Below are 16,412 nucleotides of genomic sequence, written 5' to 3'. Positions count from 1 at the left end.
CTCTCTACTCCATGTCCCGAGACTATATGTATATATAATTATAGTTGACATACAATATTATTCAACATCAGCTTCAGAAATACAATGCGGTGGTCAGGCCTCTACATCGACTATGAAGTGGTCTCCCCAACAGGACATGAGTCCATCTGGCCCCCTAAGAAATATTTACAACATTATTGGTCCTTCTTATTGCTTGCATCCTATTGTCACCGCCCTGCCAGTGGTCCACCACCAGGTGTGGCAGACACTGTTGGTTGCTAACCCAACAGTTATTTCCACTTCCTCTTCTAACGCAGGTGTATTTGTTTGTCATTGAACATTAATGTACTCAGGAAGAGCGGGCGTCTCCCCCAGCTTCAGGGAGTAAACATATTTTCAACCAATCATAGTGATCCATTTCCCCTCTGGCAGTGATTGGTTTGGGGTGAATATGGAACTGGATTCTGGCCAAGAAGATTTGAGTATAAGCCTGCTGGGGTGGCAATGGGGAACTTCTGGGAAAGATTTTCCTCTGGACTCAAATCAAATCAAAGCAAACCAATGAAAAACAAACTAGAAACCTAAGAGGTGACATTTCTACCAACATAAACACATATCTATATACACCCCCTTCTTGGACTGGCACAGATGGGTGAGGCAGTGATGCCCAGGCCACAATAACCATCCTTCAATCATGGGGGACAAGTTGAAGGTGACAGCCAATATGCTAATGAGGCAGACCAGAAAGCTAAAACTACCTGCCATGAAAATGTCTGCTGTGTGAGATCATAGGCTCCCCCTCCTGTAGCTGCTGGGCTTTCCTGGAGCTTGAAGCCAAAAGCAATTTAGAGTTCCCGTTGGGTGAGTGTGCATGTGGGGAGAGGCAGGGAGAGGGGAGACGGCAGCACAGTTGACCCTTGAACAACACAGGGGTTTGGGGTGCCGATGCCCCTCCATAGTCGAAAAGCCACGTAGAACTTTTGATTCCCCCAGAACCTATTAATAGCCTACTGTTAGTCAGAAGCCTTAGCTAGAACATAAAGAATAGATTAGCATAGATTTTTGTATGTTACATGTATTACATACTATATTCTTACAATAAAGTAAGCTGGAGAAAAGAAAATGTTATTAAGAAAATCGTAAGAGTAAATACATTTACAGTATTTATTGAAAAACAAATCTGCGTATAAGTGGACCCACGCAGTTCAAACCCTTGTTCTTCAAGAGTCAACTGTATGCACTTGACCTCCCCGGTATGGAGGGAGAAGGAAGAAAGGAGAGTGGAGAAGGGATATTGGGCCAGATGGTCCTGTTGGCTGACTTCAGATGACACAATTGACCTGAACTTCTTGGCAACTGAAACAGAACCAGAGTGTCTTAAGTGGATGGGTGCGTGGGTGAGTGGGACAGGGTCCCTGGGGGCCTTTGTAAAACAGCGAGTCTGTAACTCACGTAGCGACTACTCACAGTAATCCATCAATCCTTGTCCTTATTGTGCTCCCCGCCCATAACCAAGGAGGGGGCAGTAAATAATAAAATAGTTTAAATTGAGAGTAAGTCACTGGCCCTCAGCCATTTACTGATTCAGTCTGGATATGAGCCCTGGTACTCTAGAAAACAGAGCCTGAGGCAAGCATTAAAATGCTGGTGTTTCATGTGGGAGGTGTAAGGTGAGGGAATTGAGGGTGACAAAAGAGGGGAATTGAGGTGAGGACAGATGCCAAGCAATCTGACAGGATGTTCCCCTGTGCTGGTCACCATGTCCCATCTAGCCCCAAAGAGACATAGCAGATTGCTGTATGCATGTCTTTTCTGCAAGATTTATTTTTTAAAAATCACCATGAAACAGTGCATAGAGAGCAGAAAAAAGGAGGAATTCGGGAAGCTACCCTCCCACACTTCTGGGGTGCATCACCAGGCCCCTCAATAAGCCAGATCTCGTGTACTGGAAGTGGAAGTGAGACTTGGCCTGAGTGGGGCTGCTGACCAAAAGAGAGAAAAAAGGCAGTCAAAGGAACCTGAGACAACACCTACAGTGTGTGTGTGACGTGGTGTTGGGACCCAAGTATGTGTCCATCTGTGCACAGGGGCAACCCATCCCGACTGATGTTTGTCCCTCTCCTGGTGGGGCTCAGACACCCTGCAGGAAGCCTTGGACACCTCCACCTCTTCAAGCTCTTGCCCCATCACCCTTCCAGCTTCCTTTCCAAGCAAGTTCCTCAGGGCTGAGCATAAAATTCCATCTGTGCCTTTAGTAAGGGAGAGTAAAGAGGAATTATTGCTGCTCCTTGCTCGGCTGGGTTTTGTAGAATTACCCCAAAGCAGTGTTTATCATGCCATTGAGCTGGAGGCCCATGCTTAATGTGCTATCTGTTCTGACCCCAGATGTCTCTCTGCATTGCTGCTTTCCCACCAGCTCTCCTACAGTCCAGCTCCTTCTAGAGCCATTGCTGGCAAGTGGATTACCGGTGTTTATCTATATTAACTCTTGTATCATTGACTGCCTTTTCCTCATTTTTCTAAACTCTCTTTGGTTCTGCCGTTTCCCTTTGTGCCTTGTCTTGTCCTTCTAGGAAAGGCAACCCCTTTTAAGTCGGGAATCCTTCTGAAGCCTCATGTTCCCAATTGCTTATGAAGAATAAAGATGTTAGAGGTGGCCCTGCTACAAAGCTCGAGACTTCACCTGGAATTGGTACTGACCCATTCATAATTACATAGCTCTGAGTAGTGAGGGTTCACCAGTGGGACGGGTTTCATTACAATATACATTTGTGAAGGTAGCGACTGGCCAGTACTTGGCTCGTGTAAGAACACAGCCAAAAGCCATCATCTTAATCATGTTTTATATAGGCACAGCACTTTACAGTTTATAAACCTCATTCGATTTTTTTCTAAAACCTTAAAGCATTTGCTGTTTTCTCCTCTCCATAAAACATTGTATTAGAGCAAAACTAAAATGCATTTTATTCTGAAAGAAAAAAATAATGAAATACATTGAAATAAGTTCTACCTTAATTGAGCCATTAGGAAATGAATACACGTTTGAATGTCCCCATGTTTTAAATTTTACGTCGTTAATGCCAGGGAGACAAGCTAGGCCAACATGTTTCTTTGTGCCACTTAATAACTCTTTACATGGATGGGGTACTTTAGAATTAATTTTCCAAAAGTTTCATGTACTTCATGGTTTCTCTAAGGTAATTATCCTGGAGAATAGCAATGTGCATGGAAGCGTAATCTGTGAGTTTGCAAAGCACATGGTTCATTCTTTGTGGCCCATGTTGACCATAGGATTCTTACAGTTGTTTCATCCTCAAACAAAGAGAAATTTGCTTTTGCACCAACGATGAAATCCTAGAAACAAATTGTACTGCTACTTGATACTGTTTTATGTACCAAATATGTTTTAGCCTTAAATCGATGCAAAAGTCACAAGAAATTGGATGATACATTAATACGTGACATAGATGAAAATAAGGTCAAATTTATTGTTAGAAGGAAAGAAAACCCCACAATCCACTCTAATGGAAAGTATTGAATTAGGCAGATCATTCATTCAGTCAATAGCTAGTTGTTCAAAGCCCCTGAGGTACTATCAAGACGTAGTCAGCCTTTCTCCCCCTCTCTGCCTCCAACTGCCTTCTCCTCTTCCTCTTCTCTTCCTCCTCCCCCCAGAAATTTGGCAGGAGACACAGTTATCACTGTCGTAATGTGTTCCTGCTCTCCTGGTGAGTAGGAGGGAGAGAGAGCTTTGTTTCTGTGGAGAGACATATCTCACCTTACTGGTTCCCCCAGCCTGCCTGCTCACTGCAGCTGCCATCTTGCACAGCGCCTGCAGGAGGAAGCAGTCTTTTCAGCAAACAGAGAACTTTAATATACTATTCAGCTGTGTTGGGGAGAATAGCATCTTGAGGCTCAGAAAATAATAATAATAATAATAATAATAATAATAATAATAATAATAATAATAATGGATGTTTGAAGTGTTTGGAAGTTATTTCAAGACTACTGGTAGGAATTTCAGATAATGAAATGGATGATGGTGGTGGTGGGAGGGAACCTAAGCATTTATCCACTCAAGATATCCCCTTCATATTTTATCTTTGGTGTCATGGTGGCAGCGCTAATAGGACATGAGCCTTCTTGCCCCAATAATGGCCCATTACAGCTTCAGGAAAAGCCATCATGTTTCTGCAGCATTTATCTGTCAGCAGGAGACTATTATGGGAGTACAAACTCACATTGTATTAGTGTTATCAGTTAATTATGATCCTTGGGATGTGTGCCAGCCAATGGGCTGCCAGTCTGTTGACCACCACTCAGGGATATAACTCCACACCCCAAATTTAAGCATGTGAGAAGGGAGTGGGCCCACAGAGGTGTGTGGTCAGGGCCCTTTCCCCTGGTCCAGAGACCATGGAGCCCCTGTCTGATCGTCAGAGTCCCCAGAGATGCACAGGGTAGGCTCACTGTCTAGGCCAGGCCCTCCTTAGTCGTCGTGGATTGTCAATGGATGCACTTCCCCGACTTGCCTCCCCCGGCGCTGACCCTGGGGTGGAAGAGAAACGAGTTTGGAGTGTGATTCAGACAGTTTCACAGACGCATCCTCTCCTTCCTGGGCTGGTGGTAAGAAGTGGCTGTGTACCTTGTGTGTTTCCCAAGGCATCATTCTCTTCTGGAAACTTGGGTTCGGGGAACGTGGGTGAGGGCAAGGGACAGGGATGGCATCACCAAACAATTAGTGTCCCACATTCACTGGACTTAGGCAGCTTGGGGAAGACTCCAAACATCCCTGTTGGGCCTTATCTTTTCGTGATGAAGCCATCAGGTCCTCTGCCCTCTTGGGGCCCGTGCTAAATCCACCAGCTCTTACTAAGTTGGCTGGCTTGAAAGATGAGAAACGCTGCCTCTTACTGTTGGGCTGTGAGCAGCACACCACAGGGAGGGGATTCAAGGACCCGAGAGGCACTGCTTGCTGCTGCCGCCTTATGTGTGCGTAAATGACTGGCGTCAGGGGAGGCTGCCTCAAGACAGGAAAGGTACATGCCAAGACTAGGTGCTGTTAAAGGTGGGGATTTTCACCAGACCTGTGTCAAGGGGTGCTGTGCTGGAGTCAGCTGCAGAGATCAAGGCCACTCAGGTGACCCTTGAAATCCAGGTGCAGGTGTTAGTACAGCCCATTCTAAGGACTTAGCCAGGCTGGGATGAGAAAGAGAAGTGGTTAGTGTTGACCTGTGTCCGGCTATCTACCGCACAGTTGTGGCTTTTTGTATCCAGAGAAACACAGGTGTGGGAAACAGAATAGGCAGGAATACTTACCTGCCTCCTGAAAACTACCACCCAGGAAACCGTTTGGAGAAGGGAGTGGACACAGAAGCCTGGGTCCCCACCATCTCCCAGTGCCATGTGTGTGGAGGGTGTTGCCCGTGGCACTGTTCTGGTTTGACTTCATATTCCTTAGGAAAGACCTTGAACTTGGGGAAGGAGGGAAAGTAAAGAGACTTGTGTAAAAAGATTTAGGAGTTGGATAAGTAGAAATCCACAGACGGCATGCTTTGCTAGTTACTCACTGTGTGACCTTGGGTAGGTCACTCCACCACACAGTGAAATTTACAAATTTCCTTAATTGTGAAATCTGATGATGATTCTGATTCCCTGAGCCCTCTTACCTGTAAGGTTCTGTGAATGTAATAAATGTATATTTAAGGGTGTTTGTCACAAAAACAAAGTGAACTGCTGTCCCCTGATGCTCTCCACAATTACTGTGTCTAATGCCTTTTGTCCCGTTCCCTTTTGGCTGGCTTGCCCGCTTGGGTGTGCCACTATTGGAACATAGAACAGTGAAAGGGTGGCTTAGAGCTTCTTGCTAAAGGGGGATTACAAACAGCACCTGCTCTAGGTGAGCAGTGGAGGTATGAAGTGATGATTGGTTGAATGAATTTCAAATTTGAAGGAACCCAAGAGACCTGCCCATCCTACTCCCCCCACTTACCCCCCTCCCCCGCCTTGGTTTTCAAAGAGATGACTTTGGTAAGGTCGCTCGGAGTAGTCAGGACCAGATCTAAGAGTCCTCTGCCCTCTCCCACACTGCCGTCTCTCCAGCTAGAGGCGTGGAATCGGACCCCGGCTTTGGGAAGGAATCCTATCTCCTGTGAGCTGGCTGAGGTCAGAGCAGGAGAAAGGCTGGTCCCGTGAACTGTGTGTGATCTGACCATGGTTGCCTGGGCTTGCCAGCCTGGATCAGGACCCCAGGGTGTTCCTGCTGGGCGGGCCCTCATCTCCCCTGTAGCAGAGTCTGCAGGCTCATGCTTATGGGGGGAGCAGGAGGCAGGAGAAGAACTCTGTCCCAGGGCTATGTGTGAGGAGACTGAACAGACGCAGCAGAGGAGAGCAATCTGAGGAGGACAGGGTCTCGAGGACCTCATTCTGGCCCTGGGGGACAACCAGCTAGTGCCCAGAAGTGAGGCCCTCAGTTACCTTCATCCCTGGGCCTGGGATGCAGACAGTGATTATGTGCAGACATTAGCCTAGATTTTTAACCAACACAGACCTTCCAGTTCCCCTCATTTGCCCCCAGTGGCTTTGTAGCCACTGCTCCAGGCTGAGAGGTGGTCTTTCTTTTCATGGTCCACTGAGTGTGTGCTATCTCCACTTAAACATGGTGCATGCACACAAAGCAAGGAGCCAACTGACCCCATACAACCAGCCAGGGCCTAACCCCCTGCCGGGGCAGCTGGCCTGTTCCTCAGCCAGATCTGGCACCCCGCCCCAAACTGCTGCAGTTTTCCAATTCATTCAGCAAAATTTTTATCAAGCGACTGCTATGTTCCAGGCACCGTTAAACACTGGGGATTCTCCAGTAAACAGAACAGACATGGTCCTGCCTTCGCAGAGCTTATAATCTAGTGTGTGTGTGTGTGTGTGTGTGTGTGTGGAGACAGGATGGGGTATTATTCATACCAATACACGTATACATAATTGCAAACTGAGAAATTACCTGAAGCAAACTGAAGAGCAAAAGGTTCTGGTGTGGTCTGGAAGGTGGGGTGTTCTAGGTGGCAGGTGCAGAGACTGAGGGGAGCGTGACAAGGGCTGAGGAGGGGTGCAGAGGGAGGTGCAGAGGGGCACACAGGAGCCTGTTATGTGGAGCCTTCCTTAAAGGCCACAGAAAGGACTGGGGCCTCTTTCTGAACTGCAATAATGGTACATTGCATGTGCATTTTACAAAGCGCTCTCTGGCTGCTGTGCGCTTGGAGAAGGGCTTTCCGGAGCCTGAAAGGATGCAGGGACTCTAGTACTGAGGTCTTGGCAAGAGACTGTGATTGCACAGAAGCTCAAAGAAACTGTTTCTGTGCCCTCTTTCCGTTTCTAATGTGACCAAGTACCTATGTGATTAAAAACAACCCTGGCTGCTAGGGGTTCTGCTGACAGGGCAGACATCTTCATCCATCTCTCTGTGAGATACCTGCCTGAGCCCCACGCGGAGAATCCTGCTCTCCTCCACTTCAGCACTTATGAAAAATCTCAGCTGCTTCCCAGCCTGCACGCGCTTCCATTTATCCAAGTCAGGCATCATCTGCGGTCTCGCTGCCCAGTCCCCAGCCCCTTCTGAGCGACTGGCCTCTCCTGGGGTTTCTCACAGCCCTCGCTGCTTTTACTCCTGGAGTACTTGAACATCGCCTGCAGTGACACTCCATTTAGACATGATTTTGATGGTAAAATGATGTCTTCCCCCCTACTGCTCATTGTCTTCTGTAGAATGTAGGAAAATAGGGTGGTGTTCCCTCCTGAGGGCTCCCCCCCTTTAAATAATTCTATACCTACCCCCATCCCCACGCTCATTTCAGTCATCGAATTGATTATTATCACCGTGGCTAGCACATCTTGAAAGATGACAAGCCCCAGAAGAAGAATTGGGGCATGACTTACAGCTTGTTTTGGTACAGTGGCAGCTCATAACATTCGGGTTCATGGAGGGAACAGCAGACAGGGATACAGGTGTGTTCATAGCTGGGGATTCAGGTGTGTATGTTGAAGTGTCTACTTGTGTGCCCCAAAGTGGATGTGGCAGGTAAGTTGGTTGTTTTTACCACCATTGTATTTCCCTAAGCAGACAGGAATTTATTTGCCCGTGTCTGTATCCTGGGTACATTTCTGAGCGTTGCCAATGAAGAGAGCATCATTTTGTACACCTAGAGAGCATTTTACAGATGCACACCCTGCGTGCATCTAGCCATATGAAAGCGGTTCAGAACCAACTGGCCCAGGTGAGGAGAGCTGGGTAGGGAGTTTGTTTTTCTGCTGCTCTCTCTCACTGTGCCTCACCTGCTCGCCCTGACCCTTTGCACTTTTGTGCACTGAACACAGGGTTTGAGGCTGTGGATTTCTAAGGCGCTGGCCTCTTCTCCTTGGTATGTGAGTGGAGAAATGTGACTCGTTTTTCATCTGGAAAACAGACCCATTCCAAAAGGCTGAGAGGTGAGTTTGCTAGGCCTGCCAGTTAAAAAGATAGGATGGGGAGCAGGGGGTATACGTTAAGCAGCAAATCTTTCAACCCCCCTAGTCCCATCAGCCAGGTGGACTTTTTTTTGTTTTTCCTTTAATGGCCAGAGGGCAGGCCTGGTGGCTCTACAGCCCAGTCCTCCTGCTCCTCAGGAGGTGGGGACCTCGCCTGATAGTCGGATTCCATTGAAGTCTCTCTGGCTCACCCTCCTCTCTCCACCCCTGCTTGATTCTGTCACTTTAAGTCCAGCCCCTGAGAGATAGCCAATAGGAGCCAAACCATACATCAGTCTCCCAGTCTTAAAGCTACAGTAGGGTTAGTAGGCTCCAAGTCTCGGGTCCCCAAGCCTCCTCCACGGCTTCCCATCCCCTCTGCCCGCTCGGAGTGTGTGCAGGAGTGGGAGCACTGGGCTGTGCGCGCACGACTCTGCCTCCCTCTCGCCCCGTCACAGCGCTTCCTCCCGTTCTGCCTTCTCCCGCTCACTGTGCCCCGGCCCGGACTCACACCTCGCCTGTGCCCTTCACTTGCTCGTCCGCGTGATTTCCCCGTCGTCTTTCTCTACCAACTGGGAATGCTAAAACGGGCCTGATGGACGTGTCAGAACTCTGCATCCCGGACCCCCTCGGCTACCACAACCAGTAGGTGCTCTGCTTCTCGGTCGGTCAGTCGGTCTGTCCTTCTGCCTGTCCAGCTCTCTCTGTCCTGGATGTTGCATTTCTTCTAGGCATTCTTGAAGTGGCCCGGACCGGACCCCCAGGGCACTTGGGGGATGTTGGAGGGGGAAAGCCACACACTCCCTGGGTTTCCTTCTGGGGGTAACCCGCCTCTAACTTTTCCCTCGCAACCCCCCTTTACAAACCCTGACTTTTGGGTAAGAGCGACGCTTTCTCATTCACTCTGTCTTCCTCTCGCATTGAGAAAATATTTGAGTTTCTGTGGAATGAGGAAGAACCAGCCCAGAACAGGTGCAGGAGAGTCGCAAGGATGTCCTGTCCGATAAAGCCTCCCCAGGGGCCCTTTGACTTTAATATTTATTTCCATACTGGGGACCAAAACTGATCAGAAAGGGGGTGAAATCTTAGGTGCCGCGCGGGTTTGGAAACTGCAGGCGGCCGGCGCTGCCTAACCCTGAGGTCCCGGTGGGGAACCCCGAGGGCGCGCACGTGGCACGGTGGAGCCAAGGCACCCCAGGGGTGCCGGCGGCGTGGCCCTGGGCGCACTGCGCCCCGCACACCCTGCGAAGGGAGTCCGCATCCCGCCGGGAGTAGGGACACCCGCCCGGCGCGGCAGCGCAGGCAAAGTTGGTTCGCCGCTTTGTGGGGTGCTGCGCGCCGCGGAACAGACCAGCGCGATTTCTGTACCCCGGGACAGCTTTTCACTCGCCTGTAGGGAACTTGGGGTGGTCCGAGAGGCGTGGGCGTGGGCGGCGGCCCGGGCTGTGGAATTGGACTCGCACGAAGCGCAGGTCCCCGGGCTTGGGCAGCGCGCCGCGCACACAGAGTGGGAAAGTGGAGAACTGATCCCCTCGAACGGCGGGGGCTGCTTCGCACGTCCAGTCCGGGCTCTCCAGGGTCGGGCTTTGGCCACCCGCGGTTTTCCTCCCAGGGTCCTCCACTGTCAACACCCCACCTGCCGAGGTACCTGTGGGGCCTCTTCTCTGGCGATCCTAGTTCCGCCGCGTCCCGGGCTGGTGTACCCGCGTCTGGCTGTGTGTGCGGAGTGGTCCCTCGGAAGGCTTCAAAAATAATAATAAAATGAAAACTCTATGTTCTGGAGGACAGGCTCAACGTCGTGCTCTTCTTCCTCCGCCCCCCACTTTTTTTTTTCTTAAGCAAACTAAACTACCAAAGACAGTACTCGCTCCGCCATCCTCTTTTTATTTTTTAGCACCCCCCCCACACCACCACCACAAAGAACCACCAGCATCCCTAAAATAAATACTGTGGATAATATAGGGTTCCAGGAAGTGTGTTTGACCGTCCCCCTCTCGCTGCACAGACTACCTCCACCCCGGGGGAGACCACGCGTGAGAGGAGGCAACCTCACAGCAGCATCTCATGTCAATGCCTGGACTGTCCCAGCCTCCACGCTGACCTCTCTGGTTCGAGTTTTAGGAGTTCCCTGGGTCTTTCAGGTGTAGAATTTAGACAGTGTCGGAAAGCAGCACATGGGTTGGGAGAGGAAGGCTATCCTTAATTATAATGGATTCGGATTTCCATCAGCTTGAAAAGTGGCTTTTCATTCTTGTTAAAGGTTACACTGATCCCAGCTTGCGTGGCTGGTGGGGTGGGGGTGGGGTAGGGCCACAAGGTGCTCCCTCCTAAAGGGCTAGTGGGAGCCGCTAGAGAAACCTCAGCGTGGCTTAGTGAGGCTGCGAACACGGTTTGATGTTTGTGGGGCAATTCCTCCCATAAAACTACCAAGTGTGACAAATATTGGATATTTAAATTATTTAGGCTCCCTCTCTCCAGAGGTGACTTCTTTCGTTGAGCTTGAAATATCTATGTATTTGTCCCTGGCTCAAGTCGTAGACAATAAATATGAAAATTCGAATGGGGGAAGTCCATCCTTTGCTTGTGTGGACCAGGGAAGCAAGGAGAGATGGAGGATTTAGCAGCTGGGTAATTCACTGAGTTGAGGGCAACCCTGGCTTGAGTTTGAGGAGAAATATGAGCAAAGAGGGGATGTCAGGTAAACAGCAGAGGGGAATATGGGAGCGGAGGTCCTCAGTGTCTGGGAAAGGTTTTAAGTGGAAATTACTTATAAAGTAAACCTGACCGTGGTTTGGATTCCTGACCCTTCCTGGTGTCTTTGCAAAGAATTAGCTTCTAACTCCATGGGCACAGGAAAAGCCAGAAATATACACACTGTTTCCACTGAGGAACTAAGCATCCCTGTGAGATGCCATTTCTGAAAGCCCAGGACCTGCCGGGCAGCAGCACGGGGCACTGGTGAGCTGGCCCCATGTACAGATGTGTGCCTTCTGGTGAGGTTGTACGTCTGCTGTGGTGCAGGGGGACAAATCTCCAAGGACGAGCTTGTGGAGGTCAGAGGCTGGTGTAGGAGGAGGCATCTTTCTGACCTCAACCCCAGTGCTTCATCCCAAGTGGCCTTAGAGCCACCGGTAGCAAAGTAGCAAAACGGGACTGCAGTTTTTGGTTTGTTGGAAGAACAGTAGGATTAATCCATTCATTTCAGGGCTGATGTTTCTTGGAGAACATATACACTAGTGGGTTTGTGTGCTCTGTACATAATTTCTTCCCATGTGGCTTAGTCGACATTCCCAGACTGGAGAAAGCCCAAGGGCACAGGGACCGCAATTCAGCCCTCCTTACCTGCTAACATACACAGAGCATATTTTTATTGCTTTAAGGTTATTCTTACTTTCCCAGGTGAGAAATTCTCTCTCTGTCTCTCTCTCTGTCTGTCTCTCTCTCTCTCTCTCTCTCTCTCTCTCTCTCTCTCTCTGTGTGTGTGTCACACACACACACACCTTCATACCTTTCTCTCCTTCATTTTCATTTTCCTGTATCCAATCCTGTAGGTGACTCCATTACCATTTCTAATCAATATTTTATGTACATATATAATCAGCTGGAGTGGGAGTGCGTGTGCTGGCCTGCATTTGCCTGTGTACAAATGTGTCCGCGACTGGACCAGCTGGAGACCCTCGGCATAAAACCCAGGGGGTTGGGGAGGTGGGGGCCGCTAGTGACCACTTTGTGGCTGTTAAAGAAACAAAGAACAAATTGTCCCGAAGGTAAAACATGTGGGTTCACACGTAGGAAAAATGCCACATGGTAATTCAGAATCAGTGACCCAGAGAAAAACAAAGGGGGAAATTAATTTTTAATGGTACATTTAAAAATAAATCAGAGTGAGGACATTAGTCTTGGTTTTCCAAAGGAGGGGCTCTAGGAGATAAACCTTTATGTGCCTGCCACCCTTCTGGAGGTGTGGGCTGCCATGGAAGAGGATGGGGTGATAGGAGGCTGGACTTGTTCAGGCCCGAGGGCAATAAACTAGGAGGAAGCAGTAAGTCAATAAGGAAGGCCCAGTCCCTGGCAAGGCTCTTTCCAGCTCAGTGACATCCTGACATCAACTGGAAATTTCCTCTCAGGGCTTATTATTTCCCCCAACTCGCTTCATTTTAGAAACAATCCTCTGTTTTACCAGTAACTGGGACATATGAAAAGATGTGTCTTAAATATATACATATATATATATATATATATATATATATATATATGAAGAAACAACCGGGCCCACCAAACAGGAACGTTTTCATTCTATTGATTTGGAGTAATCAATAAATATTCCATTTAGTCCGAGAGAGGAGGGACGGAGGGGACTTTCGGGGAAAGGGCTGCGAAAGAAGTGACTGTGATAGAGATTTCATGTCACAACCCTACCTTCTCAGAGTGCCCCCAGCCCTTGTCACTTTCTCCGGCCTGCTTGATTCATGTTCCTGATAATTGGACATTTTGCCAAATGGTTTTTACAGAGAACCTAAAACTCACTGAAAAAGTTTGTCTCGGTCCTCTGTGAAATGCCTCGTTTCTTCTGAGCGCTTAGAACTGGAAAGATCTGTACAAGTCTAGCAGGCCAAAGGAAGGGGGTGTGTGCATGTGCACGAGACGTTGAGAACGTGTGTGCATTGAGGATGGGCGATGGAGTTGGCTGTGTGAATAAGCAGGATTCAAAAAGAGAGAGAATTTGCAAGACAGTCAGACAGACAAGACACAGGATGCTTTAACACAGTTCCGCCGTGCCCAGAGCTTGTCTTCCCAAATGCTTTAGTGGCTTCCTCAACATGAGTAAGATTATTTGTGATTCTAATTTAAGGGGAAAAAATAGCAGATGTTTAGACCATAATCTACTCCTCCAAAGTGAAGTCCAACCGACACCCTGAACACCCCATGGTGACGCCTCCCCGTACCTACTGGCCGTCATGAGGCTTTGTCTGTCCTTCCCGGAAGGTAAGGCTCTCTGAGTGCATCCGGCTTGACCAGGAGGTCTATGCGGAATTAGCCCATGCTCCCTACATCTCTGCTGGGAGCTTCTGTCTTGGAGCCCAGTGGCCCTTGACTGAATATTCCCATGAGGACCCCAGCGCAGCTTTGTGTTTAACTTCTAATGTCCTGTGCAGGCACTGCAGTTTCTACAGGGTGTGTGGGCACAGGAGGGGGCTTTGAGTAGAGGGCCCACAGACCATGCCAGGAAGCCATGAGTGCACAACTTGGGGATGGGCTGGAACCAGACAAACCTGAGCCCACATCCTGCCTGCTTGCCCTTGAGGACGTTTGCTGATTTCTAGGGATAAATCAAAGATCTTTGTAAGTGCTGGTGACCCCTGATTGGGCTTCATCTCTAGTAAGTCTCCCCTTTCTCAGCCCCGGCAGCCTCAAACTTTGGGAACCATCATATGCCCTCGGTCGTCCCTCGGAGCGGGTCATCTCTGGTCGCTGTGTCTCCTGGCGTGGCTGGGGTGGCCTGGGGAGGGATTACATCCTGGTTGCCCCATCAGCTGGTGTGGTCTGGTCCCTGTGCAGGGAGGTGATGGTGTTTATAATTGCAAATGTAATTAGCAGATCAGCTCTGGGGTACTGGGATGCACAACTTCTCTGCACATCACAGTGACCCTGTGATGGCTGGCCAGGCAGATTAACTCTCCCTGGGCCAGCCTGCCCCCTCCCAGCCTCTGTGAGGCCACTGACCTTTCACTGATAATGGCAAAGCTGTCCTGGGTAACGGGTGGTGGGGCCAGACTTCTTCCTCGGAGGGGAGGTCGGGGTAGTGTCTGGGAGAGGCAAGTAGGGGGCTATTTCTTCCCAAGGCCACTGGACGAGAGACTCTTGTCTCTTGTGACAGTGTGGCTCTGGGTGGCAGGCTGCTCTGGGGCGTTTCCTCCCTTACTTCCCCGGCACACTGGATGGACATGAGAGGTGCATGCTGGCCTGTGGCTCCAGGGGCCTTGTTGGAGAAAGGTGGGCTCTGAAGGGGACACATGGCTTCTAGCAATTACTCCTGGGGTTCAGCAGGCAGCAAGAAGTGACTGCCTGCTGGCTCCAGGTTCTGCAGAGCTGGACAGCCGCAGTGGTCCCATTCGGGATGTGTGGCGAGGTTGGCCACAGGTGAGCAAGGGTGCAGTTTGTCTCTGGGAGCAGAGACCCCCAACCAGCCATCCAACAAATGACTCCAAAAACTGAGACAAGTGGGAAACCATGCAGCCGTGTGGTCTTTTCTCCCCCGGCCTATGAGCGTATCTGTATCTGCCTACCTAAAACACCTTTCTATATAGATCAGGATTAGATTAGAAAGCATCTTACAGCACCTTTATTTATAAGCAGTGGCTTCATGGAGTGTCAGGCCCTTTCTTGTTGCTGTTAATGCCCCTGTTGTAGAGACTCTCTCTGAACCCCGAAACATCAAAAGCCGCTTCCATTCCTAGGAGAGTTTCCACCTGGTGGGTCTGTGTGTGTGTACGCATGTGCCCATGTGTGAGAGTGTGTTACGGCGCCATTCCCCTTTAGGATGGGAGAACGAGGACAAGGGGCTCTGCTATTCAAACATAGCCCCAGCTGCCCATGCACCCCTTGCCTGGGCTGAGGTCAGACTCTAGCCACATTCCAGTGGGGACTGCGGAGACTTGGGGTTTTTCCATGGTGTGAAAGGGAACACGGAGGGACTCGAGGGCAAGCTGTCCATGCGGCCCCAGGAGTTCAGTCTTTCTTAAGAGTCTCCCGAGTTTTCTAGCCTGGATAGGGCTGGGCAGACCCCAGAGAGGGTGAGAAGGCAGTCCTGCCCTTCTGTGGGATAACAGATGGCCACGCTCAAAGGAGCATTCGGGCAGTTCTATTGTAGGTTCCCGACTTCCCTTCTCTCCCTGGATAGAGCCATTGACAGTCTATAGCTGAAAGGGTCAACTGTTTTCTTAAATCAAGGAAAAGCCTAGTGGTTAATCTGCCCATGGGACTTTCAGTATGGAATTGGACAAGGTGAAAAAAAAACCAAAAAACCCTATTGGCTAAATGTCTTAAATTCAGAGTTGTATGAGTGTGGGTTAAAATAAACTGAAAACCAAAGTTTTCCTGGAGATTAGAGATGTAATTTTTTTCCATCTTCATTTTGCTGTGCTTGTAAATCTATACACATTTTAGTCCCAAAGAAGTTTGTTTTGTTTTTTTCCTTCTCTCTAAAATATTCTATTTAATGGTGTCATTCAGCGTCTCCGGGATTGAGCCCTTTCTGGGAATGGTTTTCTGGATAATGTTATTTTATTTCTCAATGTCATTTCACCCAGAGGTCAAAAGGCAGTTAAGCAAACTCTGACAAGGTTTTGTTTTTATCTTCTGGTTTCAAATGTGATCAATTTTCATTTAAAACTATATCAGGTTCCTCTCCTGCCAATTACAGCAGCAGTCAGCCTCACGCCGGACCATCGGTGTTTACTGAAAGACGGTATTTAAAACTGTACGAATGTGAGGTGTCAATTAAAGTCAAGCTTTCCCATCTAGGAAACTGTCAGTTTCAAAACCCCAAATACTAAGTATTATTTTAACATGGCTTTTTAAAGAAAATACTTGAATTAATTTTATAAAAAGCTAAAAAATTAGCTTTTTGTTTTATTCTTCTTGTTAATTTTAAATTTTTATTATATTTACCTGGATTTATGGTTTTGGTATTTTTACCTGGTTTGTATTTCTTTTTTAAAGATACCTGGAAAATGGTTTTTGAACATCACTGGCTTTTTGTGTATTTTTGGTTTCCGAAGGGCAAAGAACAAGGAAACCCAGTCATAAGGAAATGCTACAGGGAGGGCGAGAGATGTGAAGGGTGATGTTTTAGATGTGATTTCTCTCAGTCTTACAATTTAACATTTTCCTTTGTCTTCACTTATTTTTTTCCTCTATTTTCATTCCAACTTGCT

General features: G+C 48.7%; 1 protein-coding gene across 1 annotated transcript in view; it reads left to right on the top strand.

The window, feature by feature from the left end:
• Positions 1-8,483: 8,483 nt before the first annotated feature.
• The window catches only part of ESRRB (estrogen related receptor beta), a 109,727-nt gene continuing 101,798 nt past the window's right edge, over positions 8,484-16,412 (top strand). Inside the window, 1 exon segment of the mRNA XM_019640426.1 lies at positions 8,484-9,120. The gene's annotated coding sequence lies outside the window, so the exon portion shown is untranslated.

This window comes from Hipposideros armiger, unplaced genomic scaffold, assembly GCF_001890085.2.
Source record: "Hipposideros armiger isolate ML-2016 unplaced genomic scaffold, ASM189008v1 scaffold_49, whole genome shotgun sequence".
Lineage (NCBI taxonomy): Eukaryota > Metazoa > Chordata > Mammalia > Chiroptera > Hipposideridae > Hipposideros > Hipposideros armiger.
Note: the sequence above shows the minus strand (reverse complement) of the source record. Positions and strands in the feature narration are given on the sequence as shown.